The 26317-nt window shown below is 36.8% G+C and overlaps 1 protein-coding gene across 3 annotated transcripts in view; it reads right to left on the reverse strand.

Annotated features, from left to right (window-relative positions):
* Positions 1-26317, reverse strand: part of NREP (neuronal regeneration related protein) — a 300569-nt gene that overhangs the window by 177970 nt on the left and 96282 nt on the right. The window contains exon 2 of one of the 3 annotated variants that reach the window (XM_039848433.1): positions 5849-6027. The exons of the other annotated variants lie outside the window; for them this stretch is intronic. The gene's annotated coding sequence lies outside the window, so the exon portion shown is untranslated. The remainder of the gene's footprint in view (positions 1-5848; positions 6028-26317) is intronic. 3 annotated transcript variants of the gene reach the window in all.

Genomic DNA, 26317 nt, shown 5'->3' on the forward strand with positions numbered 1-26317 from the left:
CTAATGGGTGATTGCCAGCCTAACGAGATTTCCAGTGGTGCAGCGCAGATTGTTGCCTGTTGAACCACGTGGTTAAAAATAGGGAACTCATGTTCATCACATTTGTAGATTATGATGCTGAGAAGGAAAGCAAATATAGTGAATGGCAAGAACAGTAGACAAAAAGCTAGGAGGCCAGAACACTTGATGGAACAAAATAAGATGAAATGCAACCAATTCAAAAACCAAACTGCAAAAGCACAAGACAGGGTGACAGTGATATCATAGAACCATTTGTGGAAAAGGCATAAATATTTTATTCAACTGCAAGCTTAATATAAGTCAACATGTGACTCTCCAAAAAAGAAACTAATATGACCTTGGGGTGTATTAATAGACATACAGTAGCTATAATAAAGGAGATAAATGTTCCTCTGCCCTCTACAGCCCAAATGGCAAAGAAACTGGTGATACTTAGCCTGAAAAAAGAAGGTGAATTGATTGTTCTCTTTAAATATTTAAAGAGGTGTCATGTAGAAGCAGCCCTCAAATTCAACATACAATGGGTAAAATATATGAGGAGACAAATTTGGATTTTCTTCCTAACAGTAAAAATTGCCATGGGAGAGAATAAGGTCTCCATTACTAGAGTGGACCAGTTTTATACACGCTATAAGTCGGATTCAAGTCTTGGATTGATGATCAGAATGAATTTAACTGTTAAGTATTTTGAACTCCAAGAACCTACTATTTGGAGTGACCCAGAAAGCTGGGGGTCAGTGGGTAAAGCTGTGATAATGGTAGACTGAGAAGGATGGGGATTAGTGAAGGAAAATTACTCAATTCTCAAAAATTATGAAATAAAACTCTTGCTGTCTATGAACAAAGTTTTATTAAAGATGAATTATACTTCCATACTCATTTGGTATAAAACCTACTAATAGAATTATAGGGAAAATTCTCTTTCTATTTTATGCTTTCAAAAGTTTCCTGTTCTTAAACCTGCTCTGCAAGATTTCTTTCTTAAATTATGTACAAGTAGATTTGGTATCCATTTTCCAGGAGCAGTTTTTCAACTGTAGTAAAAGTTTAACAATAAATTGTAAAATAAATCTGATCTTTAGAATTAAAATTTGTGGTTCTAAATTTATTTATTTTATTTGAATTTATTCGGCGTTTCCCAGACATCCAGTAGAATAAACTTATCTGCCTGCACGCATGGGCCTCCTTTTCTGACATCGATGTCAAATCGTTTTGATCTGAGTGTTTTATCTCCACTTTGGTGACAATCTAGACCTGGGTTCCAGTCCCAGGCACCCTGTCAGGGGTCCCATGCTCCCACCCCAGGCACGTGTGTGGGAGCAGGGCGATGCTCAGCGTGTACTCCGCTCCCCGCTGACCCAGTGGACTCCACTTACAAAACACAAGTTCAAAGGCAAAATTATTAATAATGTTCAAATGGCAACAGCAGAGCATTAAACCAAGCACAGGGCCCCTTCTGGGAGCAGAGTCCTATGTGACTGCACTTGGTGCATATCCATGAGATTGGCCCACTGGGGAGAGAAGTCTTGCAGTTGCTGGGAATTAAATGGGATGTGACAATGTCATGCTGTCATCTTGAGAGCACAATAAGAAGAGAGATTTCTTTCCTCTGTATTTTACTGTACTTGTTTCACAAAAATAGAGCTCTCAGCATTTTCTCTGATCTTGCAGTCCTAGAAGCTGAAATCTTAATTTATAGTTTTCCATGAGTGGCAAATTTGCATTTTTTTTTTTTAATTAATGTTTGAAACTTCTTTTCTTATTAAGATGAAATTCATTGGACCTGTGATGGTCTGCTAGCTCTTATCCACATGCAATCTCGTAGGCATTAGTTCTTTTGAGGAAAAAACAGTTCCTCCGTATTTCTCAGTTAATCAAAGCTATTTTTAAGTCATTTGACCAGGATGGAAGCTTGTCAGAGCTTTCACGGTAGCATACCTTATTCTGCTCTCAAGTCTTGTACCTTGGGAAAGCACCTCCAATAAGTCTCTCACCAGCCTACCCAGCTCTGGATCCCAAACCTTTCTGACCTTTATATATTCCCCTACACTGCTCATCCAAAGGTCACTCGCCACCCTGCTCTCTTCACTAACTGGAAAAATAGTCATCCTAGATCCACCTTGTAACAGCCTTGGTATAGTGACATGGTTTTTACTTCTGTGATCTAGTTTCTCACTTTTAAGAAACTCTCTCCTTTATTTCTTGTCACAGGCCTGAAAGTCCTGAGTTTTGAACTCTTCATTTGCGTTTAGTAAAAAAGGCATATTTATAAATTACTGAGTATATATTTGTGTCTAATTTCTCCTTTTTCTATCAAATTTGCCAGGTTTAATGGTGTTTACCCAATTTGTTATAAAACAATTTGTTTCTGAAACGTTTTCCCAAATCACATATATATCAATATATGTATACACTCCATTTCAGTTCTCTATTACTGAACATTTTCCCCATGCTAGAATGAGACCTACACTTGGAGGCACTCAGCCAATAAGAATTGAGACACGTACTGCAAAAACCCTTACATCTGAGTGTGTTAACTTGCTTTCCTACTGCTAGCATGTTCTGCATGGTGTCGCTTTTCTTCAGTCTTTATTTTTGCCAATTATTTTGGGTCTGGTCAAGAGGTTTTATTCTTAATAGCTAACAAAATGTTTGAAAGTGATAGAGTTGGACTTGCCCCAAAGAAAGCAAGGAAAATATCATGCTGGATGCTATGTTTATACAAGTTGTAAGGCAGCTAACATTGCCTTCAAAGAAATAGATGTGAAACCATTGGCTGAAAATCAGCAGAAAACTCAGGGACTGGTGGAAATGTAGTGACATTAGAATGGCATTGTAACATCTCTGTAGCCTGGGATAACTGACCTGCTATTGTTTGAAAAACACCTAGAAGAAAACCTGGCCAGAAGCGTGTTATGGCCTTAAGGCATGTGAAGAGAATGGAAGAGGTACTGTCAATAAGAAATGCCAGAAATGCATGGTCTTGACAGCTGTGCTGTAACAACTTTTTGTGACATTGTTAGTGGTCCTATTTCCCAAAATACATCCTACTTGCCAAACACAGTGTGAGTATATCATACGATAGTACCTCTGTATAAAACTTGTTACTGTAAGAACTATTGCTATTTAATTTAACTTAATCCTAAAATAATTACTTGGCTAACATCATATTTAAGTTCATTTTCCATTTAACTTGTATTTTCAAGATCATCGTATATCTATAAGGTAATAGTTGGCAACATCATCACTATCAAAACCAAGCACCTATAGCGTTTCAGGCACTGGAGAGACACAAAGTCAGCATATATTGCCTTATCACTGAAGGAGTTTACAGTATAGTTTGGGGAAAAGGAAAGTGTCAGTGAGCATATTTTGAGAACAAGGGCTACATGAATTCTGAAGATAGAGAGAATGCCCAATCATCAGGGAAAGATGTGCAGGGTAAGAGGGAGTTGGGTTGGATGTTAGCAAGAATTAAAATTCCATGAGGGAGAGAATGGTGGAGGTCCCAATGCAGAGGTGGGGAAGAAGGAACACAATGGGGTTTAGGAAGTAAAGAGTCTGAAGGGCTCATATAGGGCAGGAGTGAGGATGATTGCATTAGTCAGGAATTGCTTATTGCATGTGATAGAAATCCAACTTGAACTACTTTAATCAAAAAGGGGAAATCAGGATAGCAGAGTATCTTGCACAATTCAAGAACAGAAATTTGGCACTGAACCTGGGAACAACTGGAAATAAGGATTCGTGTTGTCTGTCTTCCTGCTCTTCTGGGCTCATGCTTTATCTTCTCTGGTAAGAAACATGAATGCTCACACCACCCCAGTGCCATACCTTACAGCCTCAGCAATTCAAAACGAGAGGGGGTGAAGGGGCTTTGCTCCTATTTCTAAATCTCTGAGAAGGACACCGACTGGCTAAGGTATAGGATCAGTTGATTAACATAGAGACTCCTTCAGGAAACCTAAGGATGAATGAGAGGGATGCAGGGTAATTTAGGAATAGATGTGGTTCTAAGACAAGTGTTTGAGAAGGAAAATGGTTATACAGAAAACATACACGTGTTACATGTAGGAACAGTATCCATGGACATAAATATTCATGCTAAAAACTAAAATGGCACATTTTGTGTTTCTTAACTTGGAATTACAAATCCTTAAAACTTCACATCAAAATGCTAACCTGAAATAGAACTGATTCATTCCTGTTATTCTTCCCCCAAAATAGTTAATTTCACTTGCAATTATTAGAATGAAATATATTCATCTTAAGGACTTACTGCTGCTTTGTATTCTATGCAAGCATTTTACCACATCCACATTCCACCCCCTCTTTTCTGTCTTTGTTTAACTAAAGTAGCAGCACATAGAACTCTTTTACAATTAAGTTGCACTTTCTTCTAGTTGGAGTGAAATCTTTTTAATAATGATAACTGAGGGGAACTGAGCTAATCCTCAAAGTATAGATTAACTATATCAGAATTTTATGATGTATATTATGTTTTGAAGCCGAAGATTTTACCAATTTCATGTAACAAATCATATTATAAGGAATCATTAGTCTTCATTCAGAAAAGATTATGTAACAGCTTCTGACTTAAAAAGGAACTCTGACTATTTCAATGATATAATAAAAAAATAGGCAAAAATCATGACTACTGAAGAAATGCACAACTTTAACACAGACAATGAAAGCACTGAAATCATTACAAATTTTGCTTACCTTGTTCAGTCATCAATTAAAACAGAGACTGCAGCCAAAAACAAAAAACAAAATAAAACAAACAAACAAAAACAAAAAACCAAAAAAACAAAACAAAACAAGAGAGGGCTGAGACTTGGAAGGACAATTAGAAAAGATCACCAAGAACAAAAATGTGTCATTGGAGGCCAAGGCTAAGATCATCCACACCCTTGTGGTCCCAATTATTATGTACGGATGTAAAAGCTGGACAGTGAAGAACGTTGATAGGAAAGAAAGAATGATTCATTTAAAATATGGTGTTGGAGGAGAGATCCAGTTTATACCCTGAACCACCAGAAAGATGAACAAGTGAGTTCTAGTGCAAATTAAGCCTGAAATATCACTGGAGAAAAAAAAAAAAAAAGACAAAACAGAAGCTGTCCCATTACAGAAGGCTCTTTGGATTAAAACAAACAAACAAACAAAAACAATGCTGGGGAAAATAGAAGGCAGCAGAAAAAAAGGAAGACCAATATGAGATGAATGTGATTGACTCCATAAAAGAAGCCGCAGACAAGCATTTATAGGGGCTGAGCAGGGCTATTGAGAATAGGACATTGTGGATGTCACTCATTCATAGGGTTGCCAGGAGCTGGACCCAATTCAATGGCATGTAATACACATAGTGTAAAAGTGTAGTTAAAAGCATGATAGAAAAATTGGTATTTCTTTTATGGCATACTTGAAACTTTAAGAAATGTCAGTTCTACATCCAGTGTCCTTCTTGGAACACTTTTGCCATTTGTTTCCTGGAACATTCCTCTTTGCCACACCCCAGTGCCTTCAACCCAAGTCTGTCCTACCATGTACCCCAAGGCCAGGGCTCAGTTTCAACAGGAGCAGGAACCTCGCTGGATCCCCGCACCTAAAACAATGCCAGAACCATAGAAGGTATTCAGTAAATACTGAATAAATGAATTATATAAAGTGTTTGTATTCATAAACACAGAGTAAATATATCCTCAAAGTAAAAACAGCAAGGTTAAAATGAAGAGCAGTGAGAGAACTAAACATTCTATAAGTGCTTCCTTCCTTTAAAAATGTCCCTTCATATGCATGAAACAGAAAGCTATTCTTCACATACCAAAGATGAATACTTCCAACTCCTTTCATTCCAGTTCTGTTAGTGCTTGGGGATAAAGCTCAGTCTCTAAAGGACAAAGAAGTTTCTTGCTGAGGGTCGGCCAGATGGCTCAGGACACAGCTCTGAAGTCTATTCTGATTGTACAGTGTTTCCTTTGATAAATACCATGATTTCACCGCCTGGAAAAGTAATCCCTTCTATCAGAAGATGTTGGCAACATTCTAGACCATAAAAATTATAAAAGGAAATGATAAGAGTGTCAGCAAGTTCAATCAGTAGGATGATATCAGCTTTTACTGGGTTCCCTGGAAAACCAGACAGCACATAGCATACTCTATGAATTAAATCTATCCAAGCCCAAACATCCAGTGTTACACAGCACACCACATGTCTTTCTGCTATGCTCAAGATGTTTTCCTAATAACAGAAATGAAGAGCATATGGTAGCAGGGAGACGGAGAGCAAGCACCAGGAGTTTGGGGTACCTATGTGCAATCCAGGGAGAGATACGCAGTAGCAGATGTAAAAGGCTAAAGACCAGTAATGGTACAAATCATAGCTACCATGTATTAAACACTTGCTAGACAATGAGCTAAGAGAATCACCTATGTGACCTCGCTTAAGCCTTGCAACAATCCTGAGTATGCTCTACTTTAATTCCCATTTTGCAGATAAGGAAATAGAGGTTTAGATAGATTAAATAATTTGTTCACAACTAACAAATGGGAGAACTGGGCTCTGAGCCAATATCTTTCTGAATCCAGACTTTATACCCTTAATCCTCACATATGCTCTCATATAAGAGAGTTCTAAGCTCAGTCTCCTCTTTCTCTGACTCCCTGCACGAGCAAGTCATTGTCTCTTCATTCACATTTACCTTTACTGGACCTCAGCAGTAGCATCACTTCCTATCCATTGGACCTGTTCTTGCTGAATGTACCAGTGAGAATGTTTTGGGATGCACCTGGCAGAATATCCAACAGAAAGTAGACTAAATAAAGGGTTTTTGTTGTTTTGTTTTGTTTCACATAACAGGAAAGCCAAAAGCTTAGAAGGCCTAGTATGTGTTCACTAGCTTAATAATATTATCCTAGATGTAGCGTCTTTGTATCCTTCTGCCCTGCCCTTTTCAAGTGTTGGCTTTTATCCTCCAGTCTGTTGCCCCATGATTGTATGACAGCAGTACTCCTGCACCCAACTGCACCCAAAGTGAGAAAGGAAGAGACAGGGACACTGCTTGTACATTTTTCTCTATACGTGGGGGAAGAAATCAGTCCCGTTTCCCGTCATGACTCATTAGAAGTGTGTTTAAGTCATCCCTAGCTGCAAGGGATGCTAGGAACGCAAGTATCTGGCATTTTTATAGTCTCAGTTGTAGATGTCAGACTCTTGGATTGAAAAACATGAAAGAAGGGAAGGACTATTAGTTCAGCAAAGAGAACACTCTACTCCTTACCTGCTGATCCAGAGGACCATTATCAGCCTTTGCTAGACTGGCCTTTTTTTTATACATGACACTCTTGTCTGATTTCCTACTTAAACTCTTTCTTTCTGAGCCCAGGCTATTGCTTGTCTTGCCTTCTACCTCTGTAGTCACTCCTTCTCAGTTTCTCTCCCAGTATCTCTTCATCGGAGATGAAATAGGAACACTGGACTCATTCCAGATCACACAAATACCTCTAGGAACTAGCCCAAACAGATGTGGAGGGAGTCATGAGTGTTAGGGACTGGGATAAACTGGAGAATACAAGTCTGTTAAAAAAAATACACAAATTCACATTTTAAAAGCATTGAGCTAAGAAAAACTCCTCTGTAGGCTGAATCTATCCTGTGGACCTTCACTTTACAACATCTGAACGATTGCCAATGCTTTGGTTGTAACATTTCTGCATGAATTTATCAAAGTGAGTTAAATACTCATGGGAGCCCGTTAACACCCTAAGGTCACAGGTGACATGTACCTGCATTAGTCTGCTTGGGCCAATATAACAAGATACCACAGACTGGGTGGTTTAAACAATAAAAATTTATTTTCTCACAGTTTTGGGGACTAGAAGTCCAAGACCAAGGTGCCAGGAGGGTTCGTTTCTGGTGAAACCTCTCTTCCTGGCTTATGGATAGCCACCTTCTTACGTGTCTTCACGTGGCCTTTACTCTGTGCATGCGTGGAAGGAGAGAGAGTGAACTCTGGTGTATGTCCCTCTTGTTATAAGAGCACCAGACTTATAAGATTAGGGCCCCACCCTTATGACCTCATTTAACATTTATTATTTCCTCATAGGCCTTATCTCCAAATACAGTCACACTAGGGGTTAGAGTTTCAACATAATTCAGTCCATTACAATGCCAGACACGGCTCACAGAACTGAACCTTGTCAAATAATATTGACAGGTGACACTGGACAGAGGAGAGTGGTGAGGACATACAAAGTCAGTCAGGTCAACAGAAGATGATGATATAGGTATCTTATATAGCACCTTAATGCTTATAAAACTAAAGGCTTTCTTCAGCTAACACAGCATTATAAGCAGGTAAAATGAATACCATCCACAAGATGTGATTAGAAGGTCACAGAGTAATATCCCTACTGAAAAAATATCTTTAACAATTCTATTTGAAATAGTTAGAAATTCATTCCTTTAGATTGTTGATTTTGTATTTTCAAGTCTTTTGTTATAATGCAAATACCTATGGGCAGACTCTTATATTTATATTTGTATCAGCTAATACCTTAATACAGTTAAGGGCAACAAATAGAAAAAAAAGAGGCTATAGAAAGAATATAAAAACCTGCATTGCAGTTGGTTCTAAACACACAAACACACATAAACACACACACACGAGATTTTTGATATGCTACTTCCCGCAAGAATCATTTTATAAATTATAGGAAACTAAAATGGGCAATTTTTATTTTATAAATGAGACTATATATTGAAAATGGGATATCATATCTGCTGATCAGCCCATGGACCAAGGCTCCACACTATTCCATCACTTGCTGTTGCTTGCTGAACTGTGAAGAACTGCAGGAACTATATTTAAGCTGCTTTCTATACCAATGCCATTTACCTTTTTGGACTTGAAAGTGCTATTTTCCTATTGACACTTGCATTATTTCATTTTGCATGCATCCAATGATTATACATAAGCAACATATGCATTCTGCTTATATATTTTTTAAAAAACCAAACATACAAAAATGGTAAATAGAGTATAAATTCTGCTTTTTTGCAAAATTATAATCATAGCCCATGTCATTAAAAGTTTAAATTGGTTTTGTAAAAAGATCAGTACAATAGGTCTGCAAATACTTCATAGATAACTCGCTTCTATAAAGGTATTTTCACTGTTTACTAGTGAAATGAGAAAAGCCAAGCTATTTATAAAAGGCCTTATGTCATGTACATATGCTGTCTTTGAAATATTTGTGATTTAGTTTATTGCTTGTAAGAGAAAATTACATAATTTATTTAGTAAATACTACTGTAAACTGTAGTTTTATTGAAATATAATATTTTGTTCTCAAAAAAAGAACATGAGATATTTCACACATAATCCGGATTCTTGTCTTCATTTGAAAAATCAGAGGATCTGGAAACATTGAGTCTACATTTTTTCATGGTAATAATCAGTCAGAGCTGAGTAGTGGCTACTCCTGTTAGACAGGGCATGCATTCTTTTATTTGTCACAGTCCTTACCCCTCCCTATTGTTGTCCCTATTACTAAGAGCAATGCCAGTTACTATTTACCACTGTGTTTTTAATGGAGCTTTTCTATAACCAAGAAATGTTTCTTATATCTCCATTTAAGAGTGGAAAATAAAATATTAAATAGGTAGAGCATTTCCAAAATATATGAAAAGCATATGGCAGAGACTTCCGGTGTTCACCAACATCTGTGTTCTTCTGCTTTCTCTGGGCCCTACATTTCCCAGCCTTTTGGACTTAAACCAAAGGAATGTGAGCAAGTGACACAGTCAGATAGGTTGAAAGATTCGGTGGAGGATTGGGGGACTGTGGAGCCACAGAGTGATAGCTGACTGGAACCCTGAATGACAGCATTGAACAGAGCCCCCTACTCTGTTCTGTAACATGAGTGAGAAATGTATGCTGTTAAGCCACTGAGATTTGAAAGTTGTTTGTTACAGGAGTTAGCTGTCTTAACTGCCTGAACTAAAACAGAATGTATACTTTTTGTGAAACTGAAAAATATCTTGCAAGTTTAATAAGTAACAAAATCTGTCCCCTACTGCTTCATTAATTTACATTACCCTTCAGGTCTCTATAGGCATCTCAACCCCAAAATAAGATAAGGGGTATAACTAATGGTTTGTCAATACTATTTATCTTTCAAAGAATTAACTCTTAGTTTTGTTAATCTTTTCTACTGTTTTCCTGTTCTCTACTTCACATTTCTGCTCTAATCATTATTTCCATCCATCTGTTAACTTTGGGCTTAGGTTTCCTCCTTTTTCTAGTTCCTTGAGAACTAGAAAGTTAGGTTCTAGTTAGGTTGTTAATTTGAGATGTTTCAATTTTCTTGATGTATGAAGATAAGGTGTGGATGAAGAAAGATAGGTTATAATAAGGGCAACTCAAACAAGATGGGCTGAGGGAGTCAAGACATGTATAAATGGGTTTGCAAGATGTGTGCCTGGAGAGGGTAGGGACACAGACAAAGTCTATTTGACAACTTTTCTTAGGGCTGGTCCTGGCTGCTTCCTTGTATTCTCCTCCTCAACTCAATGACCGCTCCCTCCTACAATACACACTCCCTTTCTTTTATATTCAATCTAGTCATATCATTTAAACTTTTTATTTGTTAATCTTGAAATAGCCTTTGGATATCGGAGTTGTTTTATATACTCTGTGTCAAAATGAAATGATGGATTTAAGATTTATGGCATAGCCATTAAGGATGCTAGATTCCCTACCTAAAGAGAGTCTCTATTTGGGAGAAAATGATAGAGGTCTACAGCAGGAATTTCGATTGGTTTGAATTAGGCTTTTGGAAACAGAACACAGACTCACTCAGGCTAAGTTAAGGGAAGTGGGTTAATTATAAAAAGAAACAAAAATAGAGACCTCATGGGAATCCGAGAGCAGAGAACAAGAAAATTCCACAAAGATAGGAGCTGCTTTTGGGAGAAGTTCTAGGGACTTTTGCAGCAAAGTCCACATGTCTTTCCTTTAATGGTATTGCCATCAAAGGGACTCAATTACTCTTTATACCTCTTGTTTGTTTTAATAGAGATTTTTTTCAGCTTTATTGAAATGTAATTGACATATAACGTTGTATAGGTTTAAGGTATACAATTTTTTGATTTGATAAACTTACATATTGAAAAATGATTACCACCATAGCATTAGCTAACACCTCCATCACATTGCATAATTACTATTTCTTTGTTGGTACAGATTCTTAATTCTCTTCCATTACTAATTTGCTTCCTCAGCATCTATCCATAATTTTCTACCTCAAAACTTCAACTTACTTGCTAATTCTTCTTTTAACTTCTTTTTGTTCATAGCTCCTCTTCTATCTCACGACATTATGTGAATTTTAGCTTCCACTCAACTGCACCACCAGCTTCTACTATTACTTGTCTATGTCCAGCCCAGTCACTGCAGAAGAGTGGAGGGCAGGAAATGTGGTACTGATAATGGCCTGGAGCAGAAGGACTCAAAAAGTAAGAGAGAATTTGCAGTCCAAGCAAGCACCAGGATTGCCATTACCAAGCTATTAAATATCAATGGATAAGTTTCACAGGTCTATGGCATGTAGTTTTATCAGTATTTATGTGGAAGCTTATATGAATAGGCAAGTCAGGATGTATGAATTCTTCTGTAAATAATTACAAACATTGGCCACAGTTTAATGTGTGAGAATATCTAGCTGTCCCTTGCAGAGCTCAGCATCTGAAATGAATTTCACAGTACACTCACCTCTTCCTACCTTCATCTACCAACCCGGCCTGCTATGTACATATTCAGCAATTTTTTAAATATAGGTAACTTTTAACACTTTTTTGATAACGTAATATATGCAAATAGAAATTTTCAAATCCTACACAAAGATACTCAAAGATTCAATAAACATTAAGTCTCCCGGACAATCGACCCCAGCCACCTACTCCCTTTCTGTAAAGATAACCATTGTGCTTCCATGATTTTTATACAGATGGATTCATATTTAAATGAGCAATGGTAGCCTTAAAGGGAAAATAGGGAAGAAAGGCAATACTACCTAATTTGCTTGGACCATTGGGGGGTTTATGGACCTTGAAGAACAGGCTCCTGTTTTCCCTCCTATGGGCCCTAATGAGTCTCACTGTCCAGCTAGAAACTTCAGAAGGGAAATTCCGTAGCACATACCTGAGTACCCCACCATATCCCAGCAAAGGCTCAGGTAGCACCTATGAGACTATCTCCAAAACATGTGTGGATTGGTGAGTTAACGCCAGCTAGTTCCTCTTTCAAAGAAATATCAGATCTTATGGCAAAAACTGTCCCATTGTACAAGACTGTTGCAGGAAGAAAAATCTGTGCATTCAGTAGTGTACCCACAGAAGCTCAGCCTGATAAATAAGAATCCACCTAGACTTTTTGTTCTCCCACCATGATTTATATACTCCAGTAAACTGTTTTCTCTCCAAATAACAAATGTTGAAGTTCTCAGTAAAAAAACAGATTTGAATGCTTCAGGAAATCCCATAAACCTTTGTTGATGTAAGTAATGTCTCTCTCTACTCCCATGATGCAAAAATCTCTGGAATTACTAATGGCCATCTAAAACCACTACGAGAATCTTGTCTAAGGTTTTTGCCTCCACACAACCTCTCTCTTATCTTGAGTCCAGGTAATACATTTCTGTTTGCTTCCCCTATACTCAATTCCCAGTTCTGCATTGCCCTGCAAGAGGAAGCTAGTCTTTCTTTGCTCCCCAAATAGCAAAGATGTAGTTAGCCCTCTAGAACCAGACACCCTAAAACTTCTTAATGATGATCTAGGACAGGGGTTCTCAAATTATAGCCCATAGACCAAATCTGGTTGTGTGTGTAAATAACACTTTATTGGGACACAGCCTCACTCATTTGTTTACATATTGTTTGTAGCTGCTTTTGTGCTACAATAGCAGCATCGAGCAGTTGAAACAGACACTGTATGGCTCACGAAGCCTAAAATATTTACCATCTGGTCTTTTATAAAAAAGTTTTTTGATCCATGGTCTAGGAGGTTAGATAGGGTACTCCATGAAAAGCGTGCTTTCAGCAAAATACATGACCTGACAGACAGTGGTCTTGACATAAGAATATTTAACACTTTCCTAATCTACAGTCTAGAATTACCCAGGTTCCAGTTGGTTCATAGATTCAACAATGACCTTGGAGATCCAGGATCTTTACCCTCTTTCACTCTGCCATCCTCAGCAGGTTGACCTACTATTTCAGAGATTCCAGATGGCTACAACAGCTACAAACACCTTCATAGGACAGCATCCAAAAAAGGAAACTGAGCAAAGGGAGACTTTCTTAGCAGAAATTCTTTTTTTTTTTTTTTTTTTCTTTGTAACAAAAACTTTCCCAAGGCTTTATTTAGAAAGTGGGTTCTTTGCGTGCATAACTGGACGGATCTAAGCAAGATTAACATATTATCCATGATGAGGTTGGAGCTATGGTTGTCATGCCTGATTGCATATTAAAATTACCTGCAGAGTAACCAGCAAATTAGAAAACACCAACATCTGTGCCCCATCTCAGATTAATTATGTTGGAATCTCTGAGATGATTCCCAGTAGTGGTGTTTTTCTTTAACACTTAAGAAGATTCTACTAGGTTATAAGGAATGAGAATCACTTTTTAGACTAATTATGATTTATTTCCTGGAGTTGAGCATGTTTCCATATGAATAAAAACAGAGTTCATTCGGGGAAAAAGACAAAATGGCTGATAGCTTTTGGGTAGATAACCGTTGGTGTTTGCTACACTCCTGTACATGGATACTGAAGTAATTAGGTTAGCTTATAAGACTAAGAGGGAAGAGACTGTGAGCAAGAATTCACCCAGAGCCCTCAATGAATGAGGAGGAGTACCCAGAAAGTTTTTTGTCAACAACTCTAAGAAGAGTAGAGGGTCGTGAACTTCAGTGGGGGAGGAACATGCATATGAGATCACAGGAGATAAAGAAGGTCAAGGAAGGCAAGGCACATAGGAAAGGAAGGAATGCTGAGAGTATAATTAGTTCAGTGTCGGGCATAATGAGGGTAAAGTGTCTGCAATATTTCAAGGTCAAGGTATCTAAAAAGACCTATCAATCCAGATTTCAAAAAAAATAAAGTTCTCTACAGAAATTTTTTGAGAATGATAGGGGATCTACTAACAACTTCCCTGAGGAATAGGTATGAATTGAGTATTTGCCCAAAAAACCCTATCTACGGGGATGGTGGAAGTCATGAGGCTGGGTGAGGTTGTTCTGTGAGATGTGTAAAATACAGAGAAAGGTAAAGATCTGGGCCCTGGGACACAATGAACATAAATCAGTCTGCTGCCAACGGTTTAAATAGACCATAGCTATAAAAAATTATCCTGAACTTCTGTTAAAGACAATAGAAGTTTGAATGTTCTAGTTCACATATTTTAAGCTTTGATGGTAAAATGAAATCACACTTTTTTCAGTTAAAAAATAATACAATTACTAGGACAAACCCAAGTCATCTAATTACAGAACCCTTGGATTGATTCCTCACTTAATCCAAAAACTGATTTGCACATGACTGGTAACCACAGAATCTGAGTGACCTTTTGGTCTCCAATGAAACACTCTGGGAAAACTGTTTTCCCTACACTCATTTAAAAACAGTAACTGCTCCATATCATTTAAGACCCTTTGTCAAGGGAATTCAATTAGCATTAGCCTGAGGTCACCTCAGGACTTCTTAAACTTTTTCATCCTGTGAACTCTCCTGGGTTTTCCATGACTCATAGCAACTGTCCATAGAAAAATAAGTTCACTTTTCATCTTACTGATTTTGCAGTAGCTCTGGTCTCCCCCTTAGTATCACATCAAATCTGAAAGGAGGAAGTGCCCAAGGGGAGGCAAAAGGTGGAGAATGCTGGGTCACCCACAGTTCATTGCTCTTCCCCAAGCAGCTATTCAGATTGCAGGGGCTGCAGTCTCTGTGACTTCCTGAGAACAACTCATGATCTCCCTTTGGGGCAACTCCCAGTGTAGAAAACACTGGGAAAATACTGAACGTCTATTTGGTTTAATGACAGACTATAAATTAAATAGAACCCAGGAATGCTAAAATAATAACATTTGCCAAATTTGATATAGCAATGGCATAAAAATACCAGTTTAAATCATTGGGCAAATATATATTGTTTGCTATTATTACCAAAATTAAATATGACACCTTCATTAAACTATCAGAAGCTGAAATGTAAAAAAAAAAAAAAAAAAGTTCAACAAATATGTGGGTGCCTCTATGTGCAAATCATTATGCAATGCCCAAGGTGAGTGAAACATAATTCTTGCTTTCTAGTAAATTTAAAAATCCAAAAAACAAAGTAATAAAATGATTTTTTTCCTTCGTAAAAAAAAAAAAACAAAAAACAAGGTAATATGACATTATAATATGGCACAAAGGTGTCAGAGCAAGCTCAGCATTCACTGCTAGAATTCAGATGTGCCTAATCATATCCATAAGGTTTGATGTACTGGGCCTACCAGGAATCCAAGCTCATGAGTTTCTTCCTAAAAAGGTATCATGAAGACTGGATTAGATAGGTAAACCCAGCCTGGTAGAAATGTGTCCATTGTCAGAGAGGTGCAATTCTGACAGCCTTTGGCTATCAATTGCGTGTTTCCTTTGCCCATCAATTGTGTGTTTCCTTTGCCCTTTGAATAAAAGCAGAAAGAGTTGTTTGCATGAACATCTGTAGGATATTGAACCAGGCAGTAACACAGCGTGGTATGCTTTTCTCAAAGGGAAAAGTGTTTTAACATGACCAAGTCTTAAACAAATTCAGCCATTCGACAAATATTTATCAAAAGCCAACAATGTGGCAGAAACAGTCACAGGGTAGTGTGGCCTAAGAAAACCCAGGTAACAAATGAATAATGTGCATAAGCCACAAAGTGATCCAACTGATATATTTTAAATTAATGAGGCCCTTATTGGAATGGAGTGTCCAATTGGTGACAAATTTTTAAAGGATGTGTGAAGGCAAAAGTGGATTCAAAGGAGAATGGTGAAGATGATTAATTAGAAAAGGAAATTAAGTTCTATGAGAAAAGGTTAAATTAATTCCAGTTACTCAGAGAAGAGAAGACTAAGAGCTGACTTGATTATTATCTTGAAGATCAGGAAGAATTTTATGCTGTTCTTTTCCTTAAAGGACTAGACATGAAAAAAAATGGGATAAAATTACAGCATTTATTTAGCTATTCACACACATAATATGGGCACTTGCCTTGTTGCCTAACACAGTAGGAGACTGCAGAAGCATGAAGATGAATACAGCATGGTCTGCCAATAGAAGGCATTTCACGTGGACATAAGAAAAAACTCCTTTGAACAACCAAGTGATACACCTCAAGAATTGGCTAGAGAAGCATATGTAATATAAATGCCTAGAGATTGTCAAGAAGAATATTTACCACTATTCAAGAGTGTTATGACTGTTTTGATCATAGAAATAGATGATTAGAGTTCTTTTCTAGATCTGCAATATTAAAACCTGCACCTTAGTCAACAGTTTCCTACAAAGTGATGTAAAAGTTATATATAACTACAGTGTGTGTATATATATATATATATGTATGTGTATATATATATATACACATACATATATATATTTATCCATTGACTAATATTATGATTTTATGTAAAATATTATGTTCATATATAACTGATTTAATTAAAAGCAATATCTAACTCTTTAGATTTAAGGGAAAATATCTAATAATCTCTCTGACAAAGAGTTAAGGATTTAAACTCTGGATCAAGATGATTGCCTATAATAAACAGATTTCAGCTCTAAAATAAGAAGACTATTCAAAACGTGATAATTCTATTTTAACATGGAGTCATCAGATTGACTATCCAGTGTCACAGAATAGAAAACAAAAAACAAAAGCTCAATCAAGTCCTTCTCAAGAAATATATTGAGGTATAAATAACCTTAAACATAGAGTCATACCTAGAATGTCCGCTGTTTAACCAGAATGCTAGAGTATACAAATATTTGAAGTTGCCTGCTAGATATTTTTATTTAGGCATCTCACTGAAATTTCAACTTCAATACATCAAGAAAAGAGAGAATTAAAGAGTGAGAGCATCTTTATCTACTTCAACTAAAATCTGTACCTTGTATTCATGTCTCTTATTTTAATGATAGGTATCGCCATTTTCCCAGTACATCAGAATAGCAATGTCCACCATCTAAGACTCCTCACTCACTTCTGTCTCCCAAATTCTTTTAGCAATAATTTGTTGGGCAACTATAATATGTCTGTCACCATAGTAGGAGTTAGGAGTACAAAGATATATGTCCCCTCAAATATATGGACAATTAAGCCATTTTTCAGTCTCATGTAATTAGGTGTTTATTTTTAAATTTCATTGTAGATTCATAAGCAATTGTAAGACATAATATAGAGAGGTTTCTTATACACTTTGCCTCATTTCTTCTAGTGGTAACACCTTGCAAAACTATAGTACATCAAACCAGATATTTACATTGATACAATCCTTCCATCTTATTCAGATTTCTCATTTTACTTGAACTTCTTTGTGTGTGAGTGTGTGTGTTTAGTTCTATACAATTTTATTGCACACGTAGGTTTCTGCACCCACCACCACAAAAAAGATACTGAACAATTTCATTACTACAAGGGTTTTATTTCCTTTTTATAACCACGTCACCTCTCCCATCCCCTTCCCCTATTCCTAGCCGCCGGCAGCCACTAATCTATCCTTCATTTCTAAAATGTTCTCATTTCAAAAATGTTACACAAGTGGAATCATACAGTATATAACCTCTGAGGGACTGGCTTTTTTTCTTAATACCCTAGAGATTCATCTAAGTCTTTACCTATATCGATAATTTATTCCTTTTTATTGCTGAGTAGTATTTCATGGTATGTACTTTTGACAGTTCATTTAACTAGTCACCTGTTGAGTACTTTGGGGCAGATTCCAACTTTTGGCTAGTCCAAAAAAGCTGCAATAAACATCCGTGTACAGGTTTTTGTATGAACATACATTTTCATTTCTCTGGGGAAAAGGCCCAGGACTACAATTGCTGGGTCATATGGTAGCTCAATGTTTAGGGGTTTTTTTTTTGTTTTTTTGTTTTTTTAAGACTGCCAAACTGTTTTCCAGAAAGGCTGTATCGTTTTACATTCCCACCAATAATACATGAGTGATCAAGTTTCTCAGCATTCTTGCCAGCATTTGATGTTGTCACTATTTTTTATTTTAGCCATTCTGGTAGGTGTTTAGTGTCATATGATTTGTTTTATAATAAACCTATTGCTCTGGGTGGCAGGGAAGGGAGTGACAAAATCCAGCAAGCAGTTGGCGGGGGGGTAGGAGGGAGTATAGGAGAAATGTGAGTAGGAAAACATCCATAAGGGGATAACATCTGAGTTGGGTTTTTTAAAAACTGAGTCGATCTTCAGAAACCAGAGAGAAATGAAAGATACATGCAGCACAGTGAATAAAATATTCAGAATCAAGGGGAAATGTGAGAGCATGAAGAATGGAGAGACCTACCTAGGTGGAGGCCATTGTGCCACAAAGAGGAAAAAGAAAGCAACTGGTGTAGGTGGAAGAACACTTTTGTCATGTCAGGAATTTTAACTCTGTTCTGCAGGTAAGAGGAAGACCTCAGCTGTGATAAGAGCAGTGACAGGATTGTTTCCAGTCTCCACGTGCTCCCATAATGACTCCCATATCTGTCCCCTTTCCTTTCTCACTGTCACTCTACTGCCCCAGAGGCTCACTATATCTCACTCTGCTCCAATCCACCCTATCTGCTGATATCAGAGTCATTTTCCTAAATCCTAATGTTCAGTGTTATTTTTCTCCCCAGAAATCTTCACTGGTCCTCCTCCTCATACAGAAAAAAGTCTGAACTCTTCAGAGCCATCCTAGATCAGGGGTGATATGACCCTACTGCTCCCCTCTAGGAAGATAAGCTCCAGGTTTGTGGGATGGATTTCTAGTCCCTACATGGGTAGTGCTTATTCGAGCTCCTAGGCTAGAAACTGAGGTTTCCTTTACCTCCTTCTAAAGGAGGAAGGCTCCAGATCCTTAAAGATGGGCTCATGTGGTTTCCTTTTGTGAAGGTTTCCTAATTTCTTTCCTTCCTCCACCCCCAAATTTATGCTATTATTTTAGGTTTCGCCATCATTTTCTTATATTATAAATAATGCATTTATTTCACCCTGCCTTGCATTGTAGTTTATAAGTTTTTCTCTTCCAATATACTGTAGATTGATTCTAGGCTTGGTGATATAGATGTGAACTACAAAGTTGAATTGTCCTCCATTTATCTAATATCAATGCATCTATATGCCAAGGATTTGGCTGCACCCTCGGGAAGGTATATAAACTCTCAAAGAGTGAGGAGTCTAAGGGATATGATATGTTGAAAATAGTAACATACAAGGCAGAATATTTGTTTTTTAAGAGCACAAATAAAGAGCTGAATTTACTCCATATACATCTAAAATGTGATTCTATGTCTAACTTTGTTTCATTTGAGGTTCCTTAGAAACATTTTTCTACCAAAAAAAAAAAAAATAGAAACAAAAACACAAAAGTGCCACGTTGGTCAAAAATGTGGCAAAGTCTATTTGAAATTTTTAGTCTTTGCTTCTTTTTATTTAACTATAGTGTAAACTTTCTATTTTTTATAAATAAATGTGATATTGTATTCACAACTGTTCCTGCACAATAAAGACTCTTATGATAAGAGGAGCAAAAAAGAATATGGTACTATAGTTTAAAAACTCCTAGAATATTCCTGTGGACATCAAATCCGCTTCTGATAAATTTTCAAAAATGCAGAAAGTGAGGTGCACATCAATAATGTTGCCAGTTTCAGACATTTTTCAAATACAAAGTCTCAAACAACAGAACGCCCAAGAGAGAGGTCAAGGTGACCACTCATTATCTGTAAGGTGTGACCAGATGATTTTTAAATAATTTTCACTTAACAATAATAAAAATATAATCAGAAATCTCAGAACAAATATATACAGGATGCATGCAAAATTTATCCTTTGGTAATATTATGCTGATCAAACTTGAAATTTATCAAGAAAACTTGACATCTCCTGCCTTTTTGTAAGAATTTACATATATTATCCTTAGTCAAGACCAAATAAATGTCACATTTTTCTCTAATAAAGTCAATATTCTATTCCTATATTGTACTGACGGCACTCAGTGTGTCTTCAACTTAAAGAAAAAGAGAACATAGGTCATACTGGCCTCTTAATGTATGTAAACAAATATTATAAATAAGTTTAAAGTAGAATTACTGGAGTCTCCTCTTCTCTGGACACGCAATCATTAGGAGCTGATCACTAGGGTTGTCTTTGGGGTTCTCATATAAGCTAAGTTTTTATTTGTTTTTATTTCCTTGGGTCAAGCAAATATTCTATAGTTTCAAAAGAATTTCAGAAAAATTGAGGTCATGATTTTTATTAACTCCTAAAATTATAGCTTGCATCTCAACCACATCTTTTGATAGTCCTTTAATCATTTTTTAATCACATTCACCACAAGTATCAGGGACTGTAATCAAAATTTCCCTCTAACTTATTGGACCTGAGAGGAATGTAATCTCCTGGAAATTCAAACGCATGCTTAGCTAAACAAAGAAATTTCTCCGAAGCCAAATTTTATTTTTGCCCTCTTTCCTGATTAGAAAATGAAAATACAAAAATTTAACCATTAAGCGTGTCAAATAAATTGAATGCTTATCTGAACCTTCAAGGAGAAGTGAAGATGTCAGCTGGACAAGTCTACACAAACCAATGACAGTAAGGCTTAATTTAAGCCATAATGGATAATAGTTACTAAGATTTATATAAATGTTTCAATTTTTTCACTTTTCTTCTCCTTTAATATTGAAAAAGGTCAGAAGGAGTTTTAAAAGGATGCTAGAGAAAGGGAACAAAGAAGCACATTGGAGGGAAATTAGAGGGTAGGAAAAAAAACCATGGTGGAGAAATGCAATCAAAGTTTTTGATAGATCTACGTCATTGTATTAGAGTGTAATAAAGAAATAAATTCAATTTCCAGTCAAGATAGTGGAGCAGGTATGTGTTTGCCTCTTCTCATGGCCACATCAAAGTTATAGCTAAACTACTGAACAAACATTATTGAAAATTGCCTGAAGTCTAGCTGAACAGAAGTCCTAGAGCTAAGAATATACAGAAGAAGCCACCTCGAGACTAGGAGGAGGGGTAGAAATGTGAAACAGACATCCCCAAACCAGCATGTGCTGATCAAAAATCGGGAGGAATAGCTTGGCTATGGAGTTACCCCCAGAGGAGTGAGGGGTCCCAGTCCCATGTCAGGCTCCCCAGCCCAAGGTTCCAGTGCCAGGAAGAGAAGTCTCCACAAAATCTAGATGTGAAAATCAGCAGAGATTATGGCTGAGCAGGGAAGAGGGCTGTGGGGGTCATGGGCATTCCTATTAGAGGTCCCGCACAAGAACTTACTCACTGATGGACTCACTTGTTCTGGGCTCCAGAGCTGGGGCAGCAGCTCAAAAGGTGCCAGGGACATAAGAGGAGGCAATGAATTGTCTGGCTTTGGGGTGAGGGTGGGAGGGGCAGTTTTCTCCCACATAGAACCATTGGTAGAATCCATTGTTCCTTTGTTTGAGCCCCATCATCCCCCACCCCCATCCTAGCATGCAGCTTTCTGAGTCTAGAATGAGAAATTTAGAAGATAAGGTAGCAGAAAACAACCAATCAGAACAGCAACAAGAAAAAGAATCCAAAAAATAAGGATAGTTAAGGGGCCTCTGGAATATCAAGCGTACCAACTTTCACATCATAAGGGTATCAGAAGAAGAGAGAAAGAGCAAGAACTTGCAAATCTATGTGAAGAAATAAGGACAGAAACCTTCCCTAACTTAGAGAAGTCAATAGTCATACAAGCGCAGGAAGTAGAGTTCCAAACAAGAGGAACCCCAAGAGGCCCACATCAAGACACATCATAATCAAAGTGCCAAAGGTTAAAGACAAAGAATATTAAAAGCAGCAAGAGAAAAGCAGTTAGTTGCCTACAAGGGAGCTCCCATAAGACTGTCAACTGGTTTCTCAACAGAAATTTTGCAGGCCAGAAAGGATTGGTTCAAAATATCCAAAGTAATAAAAAGCAAGGACCTACAACCAAGATGACTCTACACAGCAAGACTATCATTCAAAATTGAAAAAGAGATAGAGATCTTCCCAGGCAAGAAGAAGCTAAAGGAATTGATCACCACCAAACCAGTATTACAAGAAATGTTACAGGGACTTCTTTAAAAAAAGGAGGAGAAAAAAGAGAGAAATATGAATAATAAAATGGCAATAACTACATATCTATCAACAATTACTTTAGATGTAAATGGATTAAATGCTACAATCAAAAGATAGAGTGGCTGAATGGATACAAAAACAAGACCCTTACATAAGCTGCCTACAAGAAACTCACTTCATTCAGATCGAAAGACACACACAGACTGAAAGTAAAGAGATGGAAAAAACTATTTCATGAAACTGAAAACTAACAAAAAAGCCGGAGTAGCAATACTTATACCAAGCAAAATAGACTTTTAAAACAAAGGCTCTAACAAGAGAAAAAGAAGGACCCAATAATCCCACTTCTGGGTATTTATCTGAAGAAACCCAAAATGCTGCCTCAAAGGGACATGTGAATCCATTGGTTCATTGCAGCATTATTTACAATAGTCAAGATATGAATGAATGGATAAAGAAGAGGTGATATATACACAATGAAATATTACTCAGCTATATAAAAAGAATGAAATCTTGCCACCTGCAATAACATAGATGGACCTACAGGATATTATGCCAAGTGGAGTAAGTCAGACAGAAAAAGACAAATGTCAAATGATTTCACTTACATGTGGAATCTAAGGAACAAAATAAACAGAAACAAACTCAGAGATACATAAAACATTTTGATGATTGTCAAAAGGGAGGGGGGTTGGAGTAAAAAAGGGGAAGAAATTAAGAAGTACAAAATATGTAAAATTGGAAGTTATGTAAATTATATCAAGTGAATTAAAAAATGCTTTGAGGAAAAGTAAAATGAAATTAAAATTAAATTAAATTTAAAAAATAAAAAATATAAAAAAGGATATTTTTATGTCATGTTAATAAAAAAATGCCAGTAAAAAAAAAAAAGAAGTATGAATTGGCAGTTACAAAATAGTCTTGGGAATGTAAAATATAGCATAAGGAATACAGTCAGTAATATTGTAATAGTTATGTACGGGATCAGAGGGTATCATATTTATCAGGGTGATCACTTTGTAAGTTATATAAATGTCTAATGACAATGTTGTACACCTAAAACTAATATAATATTGTATACTAACTGTAATTGAAAAATAAAAAATTGTCATCAAACAAAAGAAAATAAATTCTAACAGAAAAAAAAGGATCTTTCAATAGTCCATCAATGCTATAATAGTAAAAATAATGCTAATATAAATGCTTCCCACTTGATCAGTGTTTGAAATTTACCATGCACTTTCAACCCGCACACATTTCCTTTCCTAATCTTCATAATAACTCTCTGAGGGAAAAAAAAATGTACTTAGTTTCATACCACCTAATACTGTAGTATTCCACTATAAAATTGGCATATGTTCTTTTGGTGGCTCTTTGCATAGATAGAATCTATATTCTCCATCTTTAAATATACAAGCAGAGTACTGGATTCAATCATCCACAGCATGTATAAGTTCTGCTAAAATTATGGACTGTTGATTTTCTGTGTATATCTGACCCTACCACTCGGTACTTGCATCATGTACCACATTTTAGAAGCTGCTTCTTTACTTAATGTGTTTTGTGATGATGTGGCCAGTGTAAGACTTTCTCTCTCAATAATGAACTTTATAGAAATGAAAGGCAACTATAGGGTCTTCTCTATGAACAAGACAATTTTCTATAGTGTTATCTAACAAATCTTTAATTTTAAATTTAATTTCATCTTAATTAAATCCACATGAATGGAACAGTTGTAATTTGACTGCAAAACTCTTGCCAACCTCTTTAACCTAATTGTGAAATTTAAGCCTTTAAGCAACAAGGGATAGGTCAGAAATGAATGATAACAGTTTCTAAAAGAGTTAGATTTACACAAATATTCTACATCTTTTGTTAGTTTGTCATCTTGGACATGTTTAGTCTGAAATAAAGCAGAAACCATGAATATTATTATTGTGGCCTGGGTTCTGGACACATGAGACACATATGACCTCAAGACAGAGCACACTGAGTCAGCACTGTGGTTTAGAACACGGAGGAATGAGTCCTAGAATGGAGCTCATGTCCACGGGGTTGAGTCATCAGTGTCTTGGGGCCAAGCCAATTATTTCCCAACTGAGGAGCTTTTTAGAATACAGAGTCCCACACCGCACCCTGGATCTAAGAAACTCACATCTCTTGACATGAGCCCTATGGAGCCACACTTTTCAAAAGCTCCCCAGGTGACTGGATGATCAGTAAGTTTTAGGAAACAGAGGGCTAAATGAAAATTGTTTTAAGTGGGCACAAAAAGAGGGGAGTTCTCCATCTAGTTGCAAACAGAAAAGGCCTCCTTAAACTGTTTCTCCAGCATCTACTTGTGCCAACTAGAAGTCTGATTACAGTTTGACTCTTACTCAGTCATTTGTTTTACTTATTGATTGAGTTTCTCTCTGGAAGCTTTAAAATTTGGAGACCAGAAATTTCATTAAGATGTAGCTATGTAAGGACACTCTATCAATCTGAAGACTCAAATATTTGGGTGAAGGGAAATTCCTCTATCTCTTTTTCATGTTTTCTCTTTCCTATGTTCTCTTTTACTGAAACTCCTATTAAGGGGGTATTTAATAGCATGAAGTAAAATTGTTGTGATTTAATTATTTTTTCCATTACTTTCTCTTTTTTCCTGCAGTTTTTGGAATATTTTATTGTCCAGAAACTAATTCAGCCTTCGTCAATGTTTATTCTGTTTTTCATCCCTTGCATTTGATTTTTTTCCCCTTTACCAATGAGATTTTTCATTTCTAGAAGCAATTTGTGTTCTCTAATTATTCATCTTTATAGGAGTCTTTTCTCCCCTGTCCCCCTCCATCTTTGTTTTTCTTTTAATGAGCAATGGCCATTTGACTCTCTCTAAAGACATTTTTAAGTGCTTTTTTAAGTTTACATCTATTCCTTGAATTATTTTTCTTAAAGCCTTGGATCAGTGGTTCCGTTAGTTCATCTTGTTCCTTCTGTTGGTCTTCATCAACTATCTGGTGATCTGTGATTGTCCATTAACAGATGGTAGCACGAGTTATTTCTGCAGTGATATGGTTCCGATGTTCAACTGGGTCTCAACTTTGATTAAAAAGACTGCTTTTAGTTTTCACATAAATGGTTAGGGTGGATTGATTGGGCAACATTCATTAAAGCTCCACGGGCATGAGCTGGCAGGCAGGCTAGGTATCCATTCCCTTTATACCTTGCCAGCTTAGGTAAATGTATACTTTGGCAGAGGAGCACTTTAGAGCTTGAACCTCCTTGGTGAGGCATACTGTCCCCCTTTTTCCCTACATGCCTGTATAAGTCTCAAGTTACACATGATCTGCTCCTCTTCTCACTGGGATCCCCTAAAGGATTAATTTTGATAATACTTTTCAGGCTTACCCTGGCATTGAATTTCACTTATGCCCGTCACTGAGTATAGTGGAGAAAGTGAAAGGCCTGAACCATTCTGTTGCTGAGATATTAGCTCCTGTTTACTCTGATGAGTATTCCTTTGCCTCCCTCTCCTCTATATTAAGTCACTCTGAACTTAGAGGTTTTCAGCATTGCATCCTTTCTAATTTGCAAAAGTTCTCATAATTTTCTGCCTGATGATGACATTCTTCCTCTTTTTCCAATATTGTTCTGAATTTTACAAATATATGTATATTTTTTCAGCCATATCAGGGATTCTGGATAACAGAAAACTTAAGCTATATGTTCAGTACAATCTCCTCCTACAAATAACTTCTCTTAGATTCCTGCCATATTAAACCACTGACACATTTAACCACAGGAAGGTGCAAACACAAATATTAAATCACATCACTCCTAAAACACATAAGAAACTGTAAAAAGCCCACAAAACTCATAGGCTAATGACATCTGTTTCTTTACTGAAACATAAACAGATGACTTAGAGTTAG

The sequence above is a fragment of the Pteropus medius genome, unplaced genomic scaffold (assembly GCF_902729225.1).
Source record: "Pteropus medius unplaced genomic scaffold, Ma_sr-lr_union100, whole genome shotgun sequence".
NCBI lineage: Eukaryota > Metazoa > Chordata > Mammalia > Chiroptera > Pteropodidae > Pteropus > Pteropus medius.